This window comes from Somniosus microcephalus, unplaced genomic scaffold, assembly GCF_052327205.1.
Source record: "Somniosus microcephalus isolate GS21.2 unplaced genomic scaffold, FLI_Smic_1.0 unresolved_chr1, whole genome shotgun sequence".
In the NCBI taxonomy this organism is placed as follows: domain Eukaryota; kingdom Metazoa; phylum Chordata; class Chondrichthyes; order Squaliformes; family Somniosidae; genus Somniosus; species Somniosus microcephalus.
This window is the reverse complement of record NW_028225179.1, coordinates 96,884,065-96,900,567: the sequence shown is the minus strand read 5'-3', so window position 1 is coordinate 96,900,567 and position 16,503 is coordinate 96,884,065. Positions and strand designations below refer to the sequence as shown.

General features: G+C 44.3%; 2 pseudogenes; one reads left to right on the top strand and one right to left on the bottom strand.

Annotated features, from left to right (window-relative positions):
- LOC147095627 (zinc-binding protein A33-like) overlaps positions 1–16,503 on the top strand; it is a 327,589-nt pseudogene that overhangs the window by 126,508 nt on the left and 184,578 nt on the right.
- Positions 4,046–9,680, bottom strand: LOC147095630 (class I histocompatibility antigen, F10 alpha chain-like; annotated as a pseudogene).

Here is a 16,503-nt window from a genome sequence, read left to right as displayed (position 1 = left end):
CTAGACTTTCAAACGGCCCTCGATAAGGTACCCCATAATAGAGTAATGGATACGGTCAGAGAATGTGGAGTCAGGGGACAAGTAGCAGAATGGATTGTTAGCTGGCTTCAAGACAGAAAGCAGAGAGTGGGTGTAAAGGGTAACTATTCACAGTGGCAGAAGTTGGGTAGTGGTGTTCCACACGGATCAGTGCTGGGACCACTGCTGTTCACAATTTACATTAACGATTTAGACATTGGAATCAAAGACAATTTCTAAATTTGCGGATGATACCTAATTTGGGGGATAGTCAATAATGAGGAGGATGGCAACAAATTAAAGGAGGACATTGGTAAACTTCAGCAGTGGGAAAATAATAGGCAAATGAAGTTCAACACAGAAAAATGTGAGGTATTACATTTTGATAGGAAAGACTAAGGAGTTCACTTATCACTTACAGGGTGCAAGTCTAGGTAGGGGACAGGAACAAATACTAATACACAAATCACTGAAAGTTGCACCACAGGTGAGCAAGAATAATAAAAATGCAAATGAAGCACTAGGGTTTATTGCTAGAGGGATAGAATTGAACAGCAAGGAAGTTACACTAAACTTGGAGTACGGCATGCAGTTCGGGTCGCCATATTATAAAAAGAATATAGTTAAACTGGAGCGGGTGCAAAGATGACTTACAACGATGATACCAGAAATGTGAGGTTATACATATGAGGAAAGGATGAACAGGCTGTGTCTCGTTTCTCTTGAAAAAAGAAAGCTGAGGGGTGACCTAATAGAGATCAATAAAATTATGAAATGTTTTGGCAGAGTGGATACAGAGAGAATGTTTCCACTTGTAGGGAAGAGCATAACTACAGTCCATCAATATAAGATAGGCACCAAGCAAGCCAACAGGGAATTCAGAAGAATCTTCTTTACACAAAGGGTGGTGAGAATGTGGAAATCGCTACGACAGGGAGTGGTTGAAGCGAATAGTATAAATGCATTTAAAGGGAGGCTGGACAAACATATGAGGGAGAAGGGAATAGAGGGTTATGCTGATAGATTTAGATGAGAAAAGACAGGAGGAGACTCGAGTAGAACATAAACACGGCATGGACTGGTTGGGCCGAATGGCCTGTTTCTTCGCTGCATATCCTATGCAGTCCTATGAAGCAGCAGCTGCTAGCTAGAAGCCAGCAGAGCTGAAAAACCAGTAGAACCAGTTCAGCAGAAATACAACCACAGTTTTGAAAGGTAAAAAAAATCTTCTTTCAGCAGCAGAGATAGAGACACAGTAGGTAAGTCTTACAGTTTAACCCAGTGTAGTCCAGTGCAGAAACATAGGCCCAGAAATTCGGGTCGGAGGCTTCCCGCCGGTACAAGCATGGGAGCCCGCATGGGATTCTGATCCTGGGCCTGCTCCAACTGTCGGCGCACAGTGCTTGCGTATCCGAGGGGCGCAGTTAGTTCGAAGCGTCCCCTGGGATAACGTGGGCCATGGAGAGCCAATGCTAGCAGGGAATCTGTATTCATAGTTTGTCAGGAAGACCTGTCAATTCCTGTGAAACCTATGAATACAATTCAGCCCCGAAACATATCTAAAACTTCAAATACATTTTTAAAAAATCATATTTTTAAAATAACTATAAATTACATAAAATAACTATTTTATACAATAATTTAAATTTTTGTAAAATTTAATTCCACTTTCTAACAGGGCTAAAAATAAACTTACCTCTCTTTAAAGTATTTAAAAATAATAAACCTGTGGAAAAATATTTTAACTTTACTTGATTCACCACATACCTTGATAAAAGGAAGCCTTGTGACTGCTTTTTACAAGCGTAGTTCTGGGAGACATACCCTCCCGGAAAAAACTGGAGTTCCAGGCGTACGCGCTGTTTCCGGCACACGCGTTCCCCTGTGAACCCCTTCATTTAAGGGAACGGAAATTCCGGTTTCCCGCGCATGTGCAGTGCATGCACGAAACCGGCACTTTTGTTGGGCCTAGCATGAGTACCCAGCGCGTACTCACCCATGGGGACCCAAAATTCTGGCCATATATAGTGGAGTAATCCAGTGTAGTTCAATGCAGATACGTAGTCTAGATGTCCAGAGAAGTCCAGGAGATCGGAAACCAACTTGAAAAAAGAAGTCAGCAGCATAAAACTTGAAGCGACTGAAAATCAGAGCAGAGCCACAGCCGGAGTGAAACATTGTCATCAGCAGAGCAACACACTCCTGTTCGCGAGGAATCCAGTGATGGATGTTAAGTTTCAGCAGAGTTCCGGCAGTTGAAAGAGCTGAGTGAGAACCAAGACAGGCTGGGTCGGGGATGGGCAGTGGGCTCTGCAGGGGGAGCTTTAAACTTGTAGTTTGAAATTGTAGTTTGAACTTGTAGTTTGCGTTGGAATCCCTTCACTATCAGAGCCAGAGTATCTTAAGCAATGGATGAAAGGAGGTTGGGGGAAGAAAGGACGAAGGGTGGCAATGGATGACCACGGATACAGTTGAAGAAAATTGAGCAGCCAGCCCAGGAGCCATGGTGAGTGTATTTCACAGAGAGTGCATGATTTGAGTGAAGGAAAATTCTGCATTAATTAATACACGGTTTTATTGTACTAGTTAATTTTGATATCCACAATCCTAATGTATTTCTCTCCCCCTCCACCCGCTGTCCTGCCCCTGTTTGCAGCCAACTTGATGACCATCACGATTCTCCCCCTGGAAAAGTGCGGCCTCTCCAAAGGAAACAGCCGCAGGAAATCCATCGTTCTACTGCTGGTCATATCTGGCAGTTTCATTCTGTTATGGACGGTAACTTTTATTCATCATAGATGTATACAAATTATGGATATTCAATACTTGCACACATATTACAGTAGTCCTTTCACCACCATGGAACAAACTGGATTATTGCTGCAGAATTTGAGTTCTTGCACAAATATCATTATTTATGCAGTGTACCAGACTAAATTCAGAGAGGAGTTAAATAATCTGATTCAATATCCCTTGGCTCTATTTACTAAGTTAGGGAAATAATTGAAAAGTCTGAGTCTAACCAGAACTGACAAGAACGAATTGAGCCTCGCTTCCATCTTAATTCAGCAACACGGGCAGCAGCCGATCAGCCGCCTGTTATTCGCCCAACGCGATGTTATTTTCGGTAGAGTTTAATGGTGAGGAAAGTCGGGCGGGTGTGAAATGAGCGGCCGACCTCCTCCCGCCTGTTTTGCGCCGCGCCTGAAGGTGAATTTCATCCCCGGTCGGTGGAACTTTCACCTCTGGCGGGGGCGAGGTCAATGGAAGGAGATTCGGGCGGCATTTATAAACGGCAGCCGAAACAATAAATCCAGTTTTATGACCCACCCCGAAATTGAAGGTTCGCCCGAAAATATACCCTAAATCCATTTTTTGTTGTGTGATATTTTAATTTTCAACTTGACTCTCTGGGGAAGATTTTCAACTTGCCGCTGGATACTGAAACCGATGTTGCAGTTTGGCCACCGGTGATAGACACAGTCTTATTCTCATTCCCATTGTAATCACAGGGTTAGCAGCAGAGGTACTACACTGGACTCGCTCCCTTCAGTTACAGAGGGAGTAATGGCCTGGGGATTTGCTCCGGACCACGGTGGTGGCGATGCTGCTGGTGAAATATGAGTGTGTGGACAGGAGCGGTTTCGGCTCTGTTTCCAATAATTGAACAGTGCTTCCACAGTCACTGTTTCTGCTCACAAAGGGAGACTGCTTACCTGAGGCCAATGTCGGAGGCAAGCATTCAAGAGATGAATAGAAAAATGAAATCAAGTTTGTTTTAATGAGGATTGTATCAATATTAATAAAACATATTTTAAACTCCCTGGCGTGCCTTTATTCCGCGCGCCCGTTTTGTAAAGTCTAAAGAGCCAGTGTGTACAATTGTAGATGAGATTTGACAATGTTCCTTCAATGTTAAGCAAATGAGTAATATTTTAATAAAGTGGCTGAAACATAAGGCCTGTGTGAAATATGTTTGCAGACAGAGTTGTTTCAGTAATAAAGCAATTGATTCACGATGACTATTTCAGCGTATCCTTTGATCCAATGAAAGACTTGCGTGCGACCCTCTCAGGTTCTGGTTAAACAACTTTGTAATCTAGGGAGTGAAATACTAATGTTAGACAATCCCGAGATGATGGCGCAGAGCACAGTACAGAGAATGAAGTGACTTGTTCATTCTCTTTTCATGCTTCTTCCCTTTAGCTCCCACAGTGCATCCCTTAAGGCGGCCGTTTACCAAACCTCTGTGATTGCTGCTCTGTAGCCAGTTACACTGCAATAGGTTGGATAGTTTCAGTTCCCATTTCCTCTCAGTGCCAGTGGGAAACATCTGCTGGTCGCCTTCCTTGATGGGATGGATATAATCAGGAACTCACAGCCTCTGTTTTAAATGATTCATTAGAGTGACCCGGTGTTCTCAAATACCTGAATACAACTAGTCTCCTTCGACCGGGTAGATGCTCACAGTCCAACAAGGACATCCAGTTAAATGGACATATTACAGAGAAATTCATTCAAAGGCCAAATCTCCGTGAGAAAATGCACCATCCTAACTGCTACCCTGTCAACCGGGCTCATCCTGAGTGCGCAGGTCGCTGCTGTCGGGGAGTTCACATTAGATCCAGTATTCCTGGGCTTGGAAGGAGAGAAATGGCTGGGGTTCTGCTCTTGATGGCCATCCAATGACCGCTGCAGGAAAGGGGGGTTCTATCAACACAGCACCTCCGAGTCTAGAGGAACACACATGAAGTGTGGCTCCTCAGACCAGGTACCCGAGGTCTGCCCGTGCCTGGGAACCAATGAGTTATCAGGAGGAAAAGGTGGAGAGAGAAAAGTCCGCTCTGTTGAATTCAACATGCACGTTAATTTGATGGCGGGGCGGTCTTTCAGATATGATGTTATACCAAGGCCCTGTCTGCCCTCTCAGCTGAACAGAAAAGATCCCATGGCAATATTTAGAAGAAGAGCAGGGGAGTTCTCCCCGTGTCCTGGCCAATATTTATCCCTGAACCAACATCAGTAAAACCGATTATCTGATCATTATCACATTGCTGTTTATGGGAGCTTGCTGTGCGCAAATTTGCTGCCACTTTCCTACATTACAACAGTGTCTACATTTAAAAATTAATTAAATCAGTGTCTGTAAAGTGCTTTGGGACGCCCTGAGACTGCGAAAGGCGGGATAGAATGGCAGGTATTTCTTTGTTTATTTAAAACAGACATTTAAGATTCAAATATAAGCCTGGGACAGGACAAATGATTTTCTGCTGTGTATTACTTTTACAAACAGGGGTGTGACATTATTCCCTCACCTTACCTCTCCGTTTTCTCCTCCACTTATAGTTGCAAGCTATAATGATAGCCAGCGATACCAGTACACAGACGACAATCAGCCCCACGTGCTTGTCTTTCTCTATTTGTCCTTCTGAAAACTATTAGCAAAGGTTGTATCATTATACGTGCGGATTGACAGTTTTATATATATTGAGTGGAAACCTGTGGCCCTGCCCATGGTAAGTAGGATGTTGCGCTGTGTTCTATGGACAGTATCCCCACACCATATAATGCACAATATAATATTGGCCCAGAAATTCGGGTCTCCAAGGGTGAGTACGCAACGGCTACTCACCCGTAGGCCCAATGGAAGTGCCGGTTTCATGAATGCACTGCACATGCACGGGTACCAGAACTTCCGTTCCCTTGAAAGAAGGGGTTCAGAGGTGGAACACGTGCACCCAAGATGCACCGCATGTGCACTGAGCTTACGTTTTTTTCCCAGCTTTTTCCGGGAAGGTAAGTCTCCAGGAGTTACACATAAAAAAAGCAGGGGCAAGGCCTATTTTTAACACGATAAGTGGTGAATTAATTCAAATTAAAACATCTTTTCCACAGGTTTATTATTTTTAAATACTTTAAAGAAAGGTAAGTTTATTTTTAGCCCCGTTAGAAAAAGTAATTGTTTTTTTCAAAAACTTAAATTATTGTATAAATTGTTATTTTATATAATTGATAGTTATTTTAAAAATGTGATTTTCAAAAATTTATTTGAAGTTTTAGTGATGTTTTGGGGCTTATAGTATTTATGGTTTTGACAGCTCTTCCTGTCAATTTTATGAATGGGCATTTCCCTGCTACCATTGGCTCTCCAAGGGCCACGTGTTCCCAGGGGAGACATCGAACTAACTGCGCCCCTGGAATATGGAAGCACTGCGCGCCGGCAATAGGAGCAGGACCAGGATCGGAATCCCACGTGGGCCCACAGCTCAACGGCCAGTACGCTAGGTAAGTGCAGGGTGGAGGCTTGCACCCGCAGGAAGCCTCCGAACCGAATTTCTGGGCCATTCACTAAGTTGAAGCCAGGTTTCTTTAAAGCCACAAAGTTCGCTTTTTGTGAACAAGCACAAATTCTGGTGAACGAGAGGTGGGCAGGCTGTACAGTTGTCTGGGGTGGTGGGGTGAAGAAGTAATGGCTGTGAAGAGTGAAGCATGGTTTCTAGACTGATCGGGGCTGGGCCAGCGATATGAATGTGCTGCTGCGAGGCCAATGGAAAGGGTTGTGTTATTGGTTCTCAGCGAGGCCGGGGAAAGCTAGCGGGATCCTGCCCCACAAACCCCCAAGGATCGCTGGGTGAGGGGAGCCAGGTAGAAAAGTGGCAGAGCCCTGTGTGTAGTGGCCTGGTGAAAGGGGCAATATGAGGGGCAAATAATGGCAGTTACATAGATGATATCACTATGCCAGCTCCCCGGGATCGAGCTTCTGACCGTCCCCACAGCTCCGTGTGATGGGAGGGGGCTCAAGATGTAAAGTTTACATTTCATTCACACGGTTAAATGTTTACCTTCTTTTACATATCGATAGCAATATGGCTGCTTTCTCCAAAACCGAGAATGCTCCACAGTGACACTCAGTGGTCAGAGTCTGTAACTGCATACAGAATCCGTTTCTATTATGGCGAACACCCAAAATACTGCAAGGGCACCTTTGTGCTGTCGTTTAACAATAGGCAGCACCCGATCATTTTCAATCTGTCTCTATTGTAATGTTAGATTGGGGCAGCAGCTTCAGAATCCTGAACACACTCACCATTTTAAAAATTGAAAGAAAGATAGATAGATAGATAGGTAGACAGACAGATAGAGAGATAGAGAGAAAGATAGATAGAGAGGTGGATAGACAGACACACAGACAGACAGACAGATACATAGATAGATAGTTTGATAGATAGACAGACAGACAGACAGGCAGACAGGCAGACAGATAGATAGATAGTTAGATAGATAGGTGATAGATAGAAGATACATAGATAGATATGATTATATGAAGCTGTGTATCAGCAGCCCACAAAACAGACCTTTAATGAACCGATTGTCTAATTAAAGGGATTGTGTTAAACAACTGAGGCCTGCACAGGTTGAGCCACAGCATCTCGGAATTACCCTCAGCAGAGGATCAGAAATACATTTCCTGATCATAAGGATCATCGTACCTGTTCCCCTGAGGGAGGTACCTTTCCACGTAGAGAGCTGAATGAGCAGTACCGATATCTATTGAACAATTTGTGGTAGATTTTCACCGTGCTGCCCTGGTGTGAAACTGCCGCCAAGGATCAGCCGCCTGTAACAGAAACTGCCCGCTTTGCATCCCATTGGTGGCATCTCCGGTTTCACACCCGGGCGGCTGGTTGGAAATCTACCCCGCTGTGTCTAAACCAATAGCAGGAGGTTCCCCTGAAGACATTTGGTGACCCTGTTAATCACCAACAGCAATTTTGAGGCTTATTTCCTGTGGCCCATCTGCCCCCAGCTGTCCCAACCTTCATTTTTACTGCAGATTCTTGCTTTCTGGGCAAAGCCCACCGTCCCCACCTTCCCTGCCTGCAGCTCCCAGTGCACTTCGGCCCATCCTCGCCTCAGGAGCCCAGCCTCAGACTCACGCTTACCGCCTGGCCACTTTATTTTATCACCACTCCCCCACTGCACTACATTTTAATGACATTTCCTCACAACACTTTCCCTCTCCTCCTCTAATATCCCAAAGTGACCCGTCATTTCATTCCCCACCAGAGCAAAGAGACGAGCAAAGAAAAACCACACTGAAGCTAAGTGGGAAATAGCTCAGCACAGAGCAAAAGTTCAAGCTGAGAAACCGACCAGCTCCATCACCTCAGTGAAAGGGAACAACAATGAGAAATCAGAAACAAACAGTGAAGCAACAGCAAGTCGGGCAATAAATAGCCTGATGTCTGAGAGTGGGTGGTGAATGTAGATTAATCCATTCTCTAACCCAGACAGACTCTGAACAGCGATTGATTTGCTATCTAACACTGAGACCGTGCGCTGTGTGGGGGGTGTGGGTACAGAGTGGATATAGACACCAAGAGGCAATGGGAAAGGTATAGAGAGAAAGCAAGCGTGTGAGAAGCACACAAGGAGGGGTGAGTGAAGATTATGGAAGAGTAAGAAGATAGCAGAAATTTATAAAACGAGAGAAAAACAATGAGGAACAGTCACAGACAGCCTAAAGTACAGAGATAACAAAAGTGTTGTCAGATGTTTAAATAAAGGAGAGAAAGGGCAAGACAGAGAAAGGTGACGGACAAGAAATGACAGTAACAGGGAGTGGAAGATTTCAGTTTTCCTTTTCTTGTCCATTAGCAACAGCAGAGAAAAGCCAAAAGACACAAATAAAAATCACTGTGAGACAGAATATCCGGTTCATTTCTAGAGGAATAGTATAGAAGAGTAGGGGGGAAAGGTGCAATTTGGTTCAGTCGTTAATTTCATTGATCTCTTTCTGCTCTGTATCTCTGTATGGGTGAGTGTTGCTATTATTCATGGTTTGTTCAGTATTGCTGCTCATGTCCTTACCCCAGGAGACAGTCTTCCCACCTGGCAAGCTGCTGTACTCAATATGACAGGAGTATTGTTTCCCATCATCTGGACCAAATTCAAGTGTTGTCGTCAGTTGAAACGTCCCATCATCATTGAACAATAACCCAGTAGATTTGGTCTCAGGCGCATGTTCTCAATTCTTCAACCAGGTCACGCTGATGGAATGCGGGTAAAATCCAGTCAGAATGCAGTGCAGAAACCAATGATCAGCAGCCCTGGCAATAACTGAGACCTCAGGGGAAACTACATGATAGAACGACAGTTATTCTCAACTTCAATAAATGTCACACATTTCACAATAGAATGAATGAAGTCATTTTAACTTCACCACTAGTATAAAACAGATGATATCAGATCAGCCGCCTGTTAAACGAGAATAGGAAGAGTGTATAACGGAAATTGATCCAGTATCGCCAGTTCTACACTGTCGCCAAATATTAAAATTACCCCCAGGTTGTTCTGGACTTACCATTTCTGGGCAGTGATGCGTTTCCTATTGAATAGTATGTCCTCCATAAATCCACACAGTCCTTCCCTAACAAGCTCCTGAAATAAAGGTTCATCTTGGTTTCCTTATCCCATTTCACTTTGAGGGTCTGAGCTACTTGATAGCGTACAATCCAAACCCATTTGTCTTTATCAAAACTAAATGCGTATCTTCCATCAAAAGCCAACTTCAAAACCCCACTAGGATTGGCATCATTCAGCTGACAGCCAAAAAGTCCTTGAATGTAGTGAGTACCTAGAATAGTAATTGAATCGATCATCAGCTACATAATTATCGCATCAATTCACACCAATCTGAGAATTTCAGTTATTTTCTAGTCACTTCACATCCACTCACTCTTTCCATTACTAAGGGTAGAAATGGAGTTCAGTGTCTAAAACAAGCATCATCACACAGGGACGTAGAATTCACAGCACAGAAATTAGAACAATTGGCACCAAAGTTAAACAGCAGCTCTTTGCTTTCAATCCATTTCCCTGACGATCCCCATTTCCTTCCATAATCCTCCTTTTCATATATTTATCGAGTTCCCTTTTAATTATGTTGTTGTAGCTGCCTCAGTAACATTGCATATTCTAATGGAGGAAATCCTAATGTTTACCGCTGTTCTTCTGGTGACTGTGTGAAACTTATTAGCAATTCGCCAACAGCGGAACAAGCATGCATTCTTTGCCCAATGAAATACATACGTAACTGCGAAAACCTCTCATATCGTCCACTAACCTTGTCTATTTCTGAGAAAATATACCATTTTCAAGTCTTTCTTCATAACTACAATCACTCATGCTAGTGAAACACTTTTCCATGGTTTTAATATACTTGCTATAATATTTGGTCAGAACTGCATGTATAACCCCAACGGTGTCCTAATCATTGTCGTCTGTGAATCAACATCAAGTCCCTGATGATATACGCAATGCCAATTTGAATGGGCTCAGGGCGAGTCAGCAGCCCGGTTTAGACTGCTTTGCCAATTTACCATGGCCCCAATAGAAGGGAAGATTGGGCGGAATGTGTAATGGGTGACCGATCCAATATTGCTCATTTTACACTGTCACAAAAAGTTAATATTACCCCTCATATATGCAACGCCACAGCAAATGAAGTGTAAAATTAAAAAAGTTAGATGCGTGTGCAATTCCTGTACACAAAAATATACTTCCTTTTGTCACATTTTTGTTAAAATTTCCCTTTATAAATTCCTGTGACCACCTTTATAATGGAAGCAACCACTGCAAGCTGGTCATGCTGTAATTACACCCTCCCACCGATTGGTGGCACTGTCGGACGTGGAAACATAGAAGATAGGAGCAGGAGTAGGCCATTCGGCCCTTCGAGCCTGCTCCGCCATTCAACGAGTTCATGGCTGATCATCCAAACCCTAGCACCTGGTCCCTACACCGACAGCCATCCCACCCAAGCTCTATCCCCGTAACGCTGCGTATTTAATCCCCCCTAACAGTAAGGGCCAATTTTTTTATCATGGCCAATCAACCTAAGCTGCACATCTTTGGATTGTGGGAGGAAACCAGAGCACCCGGAGAAAACCCATGCAAACACAGGAAGAATGTGCAAACTCCACACAGACAGTCACCCAAGGCCGGATTTGAACCTGGGTCCCTGGCGTGGTGAGGCAACAGTGCTAACCACTATGCCACCGTGCTGCCCACGTTGCTTTGCATTTCCCAGAGAAGCTGCTGTGCTCCAACGAATGCTATTGCTCTGCTTCCCAAATTGAATAAATGTTGCTGTTTAACTATATATTTAGCTGTATTATATTATAAGGCATATGTACTGCCTGTCCACACAACATTACATGCTGTTGTCACATTTGATATCAATTTTGTCCATTATCAATTCCTATCTATTCTAAGTGCTCTAAATATGGCCTAACCAAGGTTCGATACAGGTTTAGCACAACTTCCCAACTTTTCAATTATATCCCTCTAGAAATAAATCCTAGTGCTTGATTTGCATTTTTAATGGCCTTGCTAGCCTATGGCACAACTTTTATTGATTTGTGTATTTTTAATCCGAAGCCTTTTGTTCTTCAACCCCACCAGGAGTCACACCCTCCAATGATAAGTGACCTCCCTAATATTCCTACTAAAATGCAGCCCTCACATTTATCTGTGTTGAAATTCATTTGCAAATTATTGCCCATTCTGCAAATTTATTAATCTCCTCCAGTAATTATTTGCAGTCCTCCTCAGTATTGACGATCCCATCCCAATTTGGTATCACCCACACTTCTAGAAATTGTTTGTTTGATTCCAAATTTGCCAAGAATCTGAAAAGATGTATGCTATACTAGACGAACAAAGCAATTGTTCTCAAGCAAGTTCCAAGTTCTTCAACATCTTCAAGGTCAAAGGAAGTCCGTCGCCTTACATGCTGAAGATGTGTGCTGGACTTTCAGAGAGAGCCAGCAGGAGGGCCTACGGTTATGTTGTTGAGTCAGCCGACGGGAAGATTACCTTCTCCCTTCCTACACTCATCGAATGTAATCAAGTCCCCGACAACCGTTCTGAGATTCCTACTCTGAATGCAGCTCATCATCACCGTCATCTGAGACGCATTGCAGATGGGATCCCACCTCTAGATCCAGATGCAGGCATACTTCTGTTGTTGGGAAGGGACATCCTGAGGCTACATAAGATAAGGAAACAGATGAACGGTCCACATGACGCCCCTTTCGCCCAAAGGCTAGACCTCGGCTGGGTCATCATTGGGTATGTGTGCTTCAAGGGTGCTCAAAAGCCATCTCAGGTGAGCACACTCAGGACTTCCATCTTGGAGAATGGTCGTCCAAGCAACTTACCCCATGCAGTAATCAGATCCGAGTGACAGAGATGTTCAGTCATACGGCTCAGCCTCAGAACCCCCCAGCGCTGATCTCCACAGACAGCACACAGATGATGCTCACTGGAGAGAATCCGGGTCAGTCCGTCTTCTGTGCACCGCCAATGACTGCAAAATTGCTCCATCGATCGACAACATGAGATTCCTCCAGATTATGGACAATGAGGTCTCTTGTGACAGCTCTAACAGCTGGGTTGCACCCTCACCCTTCCAGAACCCCAGACGATGGCTGCCGAACAACAGGGAGTAGGCCTATAAATGTCTTAACTCACTCCATCGCACACGAGAGGAGAAGCCAAAGATGAAAGCACACTTCCTAGAATTTGTCAAGAAAATGCTTGTCAATGATCATGCAGAGATAGCTCCTCCACTCCAGTAAGGCCAAGAGTGTTGGTACGTCCCTTCCTTCAGCGTCTATCACCCCAAAAAGCCGGAACAGATCCATGTGGTGTTTGACTTCAATGCACTATATCAGGGAGTCTCTCTCAATGACGTACTACTCACTGGGCCCGATCACAACAACAGCCTCTTGGGGGTACGCATGAGATTCAGGAAAGAGCCCGTCGCCATCACTGCCGATATCCAGCAAATGTTTCATTGCTTTGTGGTGAGTGAAGACCACAAAGACTTCCTCCGCTTCCTGTGTTATCGGGACAATGACCCCAACAGAGACATTGTGGACTACAGAATGTGTGTCCATGTCTTTGGGAATAGCCCGTCCCCTGCTGTCGCCATATACGGACTGAGGAGAGCAGCCAAGGAAGGAGGAGACGACTTTGGCAGCGATGTGAGAGGGTTCAGCGAATGAGAGTTCTATGTCGACGATGCACTGAAGTCATTCCTAACCGAAGCAGAGGCCATCAGTACCCTTGGACGAGCTCAGGAACTACTTCCACTATCCAACCTCAGGCTACACATGATAGCCTCTAACAGACCAGCAGTGATGGAGGCATTCCCCCCCGAAAATCATGCTAAGGGCGTCAAGGATCTAGACCTCTTTACTGATGACCTCCCCCTACAGCCTAGCCTAGGAGTGTCTTGGAACATAGCAACAGACACGTTCACCTTCCAAGTCTTAGATGCCAAGAAACCCTTCACACGTAGAGGACTGCTCTCTACAGTCAACAGCCTATATGACCCTCTTGGCTTCATAGCCCCTGTCACCTTACAAGGCAGGCTGCTCCTCAGGGAACTCTCCACATGCGCTGAAGAGTGGGATTCACCCCTCCCTGAAGAGATGGAATCAGAGTGGGATAGATGGAGAGACTCACTCCAAGGCATACAGGAAATCCGAATACCTCGCTCGTATACATCCTTCTCTCCCTTAAATGCCCAATTCAAAGAGCTTTGTGCCTTAGCAGATGCAACCGCTAAGGCCATTGCAAGTGTGATCTTTCTGAAGGTCACCACTCAAGATGGACAAAGCAAAATCGGCTTCGTCTTTGGTAAAGCCAATTTGGCACCCTAGCCAGACCTCACCATACCCAGATTGGAACTTTGCGCAGCAGTATTAGCAGTTGAGATTGCAGAGTTCATAGAAGAGGAGATTGATCTGAAGTTCGACAGCATCACATATTATATATAAACATCAAAGTGGTACTAGGATACATCTATAACCAAACTAGACGGTTCTATGTATACGTGAACAACAGGGTCCATCGTATTCGACAGTCCACCTGCCCCGCCCAGTAGCGGTATGTCACTACAGACCCGAACCCAGCTGACCATTCGTCTAGATCTGTAACAGAGTCCCTACTCAGCAGCACCACTTGGCTGTCAGGACCTGCTTTTCTTCAGGATCCGTCCCCACACTGCTCCGAACTCAATGAGTCATTGGACCTCCTCAACCCTGTTTCTGACTCCGAGATACGCCCACAAGTCACAGCGAACGTTACTCAAATCTCTAAGGACCTGATGAGCACCAAACGCTTCGAGCGTTTCACCAAATGAAACACTCGCATAAAGACAGTAGCACGCCTAACCCACATAGCTTATACCTTCTCCCAGCCTGCATAAGAGAGTACCTGCCATGTGTGGCACATCTGTCGTAAGAGTCCCTCTGAAGAGGAGCTCAAGAGAGCCAAAATCCTTGTGATAAAGAGTGTCCAACACGATTATTACTCAGAAGAGATGAAGTGCATAGCAGCAGAACGCAACCTACCCCCTCACAGCAGTCTATGGAAGTTGCATCCTATCTTTGACACCGACGGACTGTCTCTGAGGTTGTCCTTCTTTTGTCGCCAGAGGACTCCAGTGACATGTAGAGTTCGGACTATGTGGAGTCGTTAACAATCCCAGATGGGGATTGTTCTGGAATTATGGACTTTTTACATGCAGTTTAACCACGGAAGCACTTTTCCCAGAAAGAACCTGGCAGAGGAATGGAGAATTCCATGAGGGATTTGCAATCCAGTGTAATCTGATCTCATTTGTTAGGCCAGGCGCAGTATCTGTGAGTATCTTTGTTTGTTAACATGATAGCAACTTTGTCAGTGTAGTATTTCACAATACTTTGTTTATAAAACGTTAATAGTTAGTATTTACAGAAGTCAGTACAAATGTTAGTTAGCTATACAATTAGTCTATTCTATTGTTGTAAATATGTTTATATCTTATGCAATATCTAATGTATAGTACTCAGTTTTATGTACAAAGCATACTTTGTCTTTGTTTACAGTTTCACAAATTTGTTCATGTAAAGCTTCGAAACAGCAAACCGGCTTCACGAGGAATTATTTGAATAAGTGTTTAAGTTGCTGGAAAACTAGATAGGAGCATGTCTAGAGAGGCCACTACAAACAGCACACATTAGAATCTAGTGCCTGACTGTGGGCATGAATTGTATTCAACTTTAAAAAGTGTACAACATCCTACATTGGGTATAAAGACATTCAAAACTTTACAAGGTGCAGTTTCAGTCAATATAAAATTCATTAGGTTTAAATCAACACAAAACCATAGAGGGGATGCTTCCATTTGATGCAGGATTAGATCAAAAGGTAGCAGAGAGAAAGGGGGAGATAGAGGAAAATAAATAAACGAGTGAATTATTCTGGGATCACATAAGGCAAAGAGAAAAATGAGACAAATTTAAGTAAAAGAAAGGAGAGGTGATGAATATAAGGAGAGGAGAGACACACGTGGATGAGAGTAGTGGAGATCAGAGGCGAGGAGAAGAATGGAGAAGAGAGGGCAGAAGAACAGAAGAGACGAGGGAGGAAATTAAAGGAAGAGAGAGGAGAGCAGAAGAGAAAAGAGCAGAAATTAGAATAGTGAGCAGGAGCAATGGGAGGAGAGGAGAGCAGAGGAAAGGACAGAAGAAAGGAGGAGAGGAGAGGACAGGACAGGAAAATGGGAGGAGAGAAGAGGAGAGGAAAGAACGTGGAGTAAAAGAAGAGCGCATGGAGTGAAAGGAGAGAGAAGATTGGTTTAAATGAGGGGAAAGAAATAAAGGGAACTGAAGTGAATGAGATGTAAATTTCGTGTCTCTAAGATTCCAGTAAATACCGTGTTATATTCGGCTGGACCTGCTCCATTGGTTATAGGATTACCTGGGCCCAGCCAATCCAAATCTGTCACTAATTCCAGATTGTCACCTGCTCCAAACTTGTTGAAAACCGCCGATTTGGTGCCAACTCAATGCCTGTTACCACCTCTAGATCCGCCACCAGATCTTTTCTCACTGCACCTCATTGGCTTTCAATGTAACCTGGCACCTGGAACTGAACAGCGATGAGAGTTCGGTGATGAATCAGCAGCTTTGTACAAAGCGACAGATGGTTATATGATGAAGTTGTCTGATGTTACAATTGTTAATTAGCTGTTGCAATATCATGGTTGGAACCTATGCAGTCACTTGTTAATGGTGGTGACCTATTCTGTCTTGTCTCCTGACTATTTATAGTGAGTGCCCCCTCGGGAATGTGGCTAGTGTTAAAATAGCAATTCCAATTCACACCTGCTTGTATGTGCTGTGAGGTGCTGGTCTCTCCATGTAATGGGAAGATGTGGACCTGGGCCTCTGGTGCTCTACTCTAAACCTAGAATTTCATCTCGGGTGGTGACGCAAAACGAGTGGTGTCGATCGGCCGCTCGTTATATGCAGCGCCTGATATTAGAGTCTAGAATGATAGAATGGTTACCGCACGGAAGAAGGCAATTTGGTCGTCGAGCCTGTGCAACACTCAGCTAATCCCATTCCCCCATCCTTTCTCTGTAGC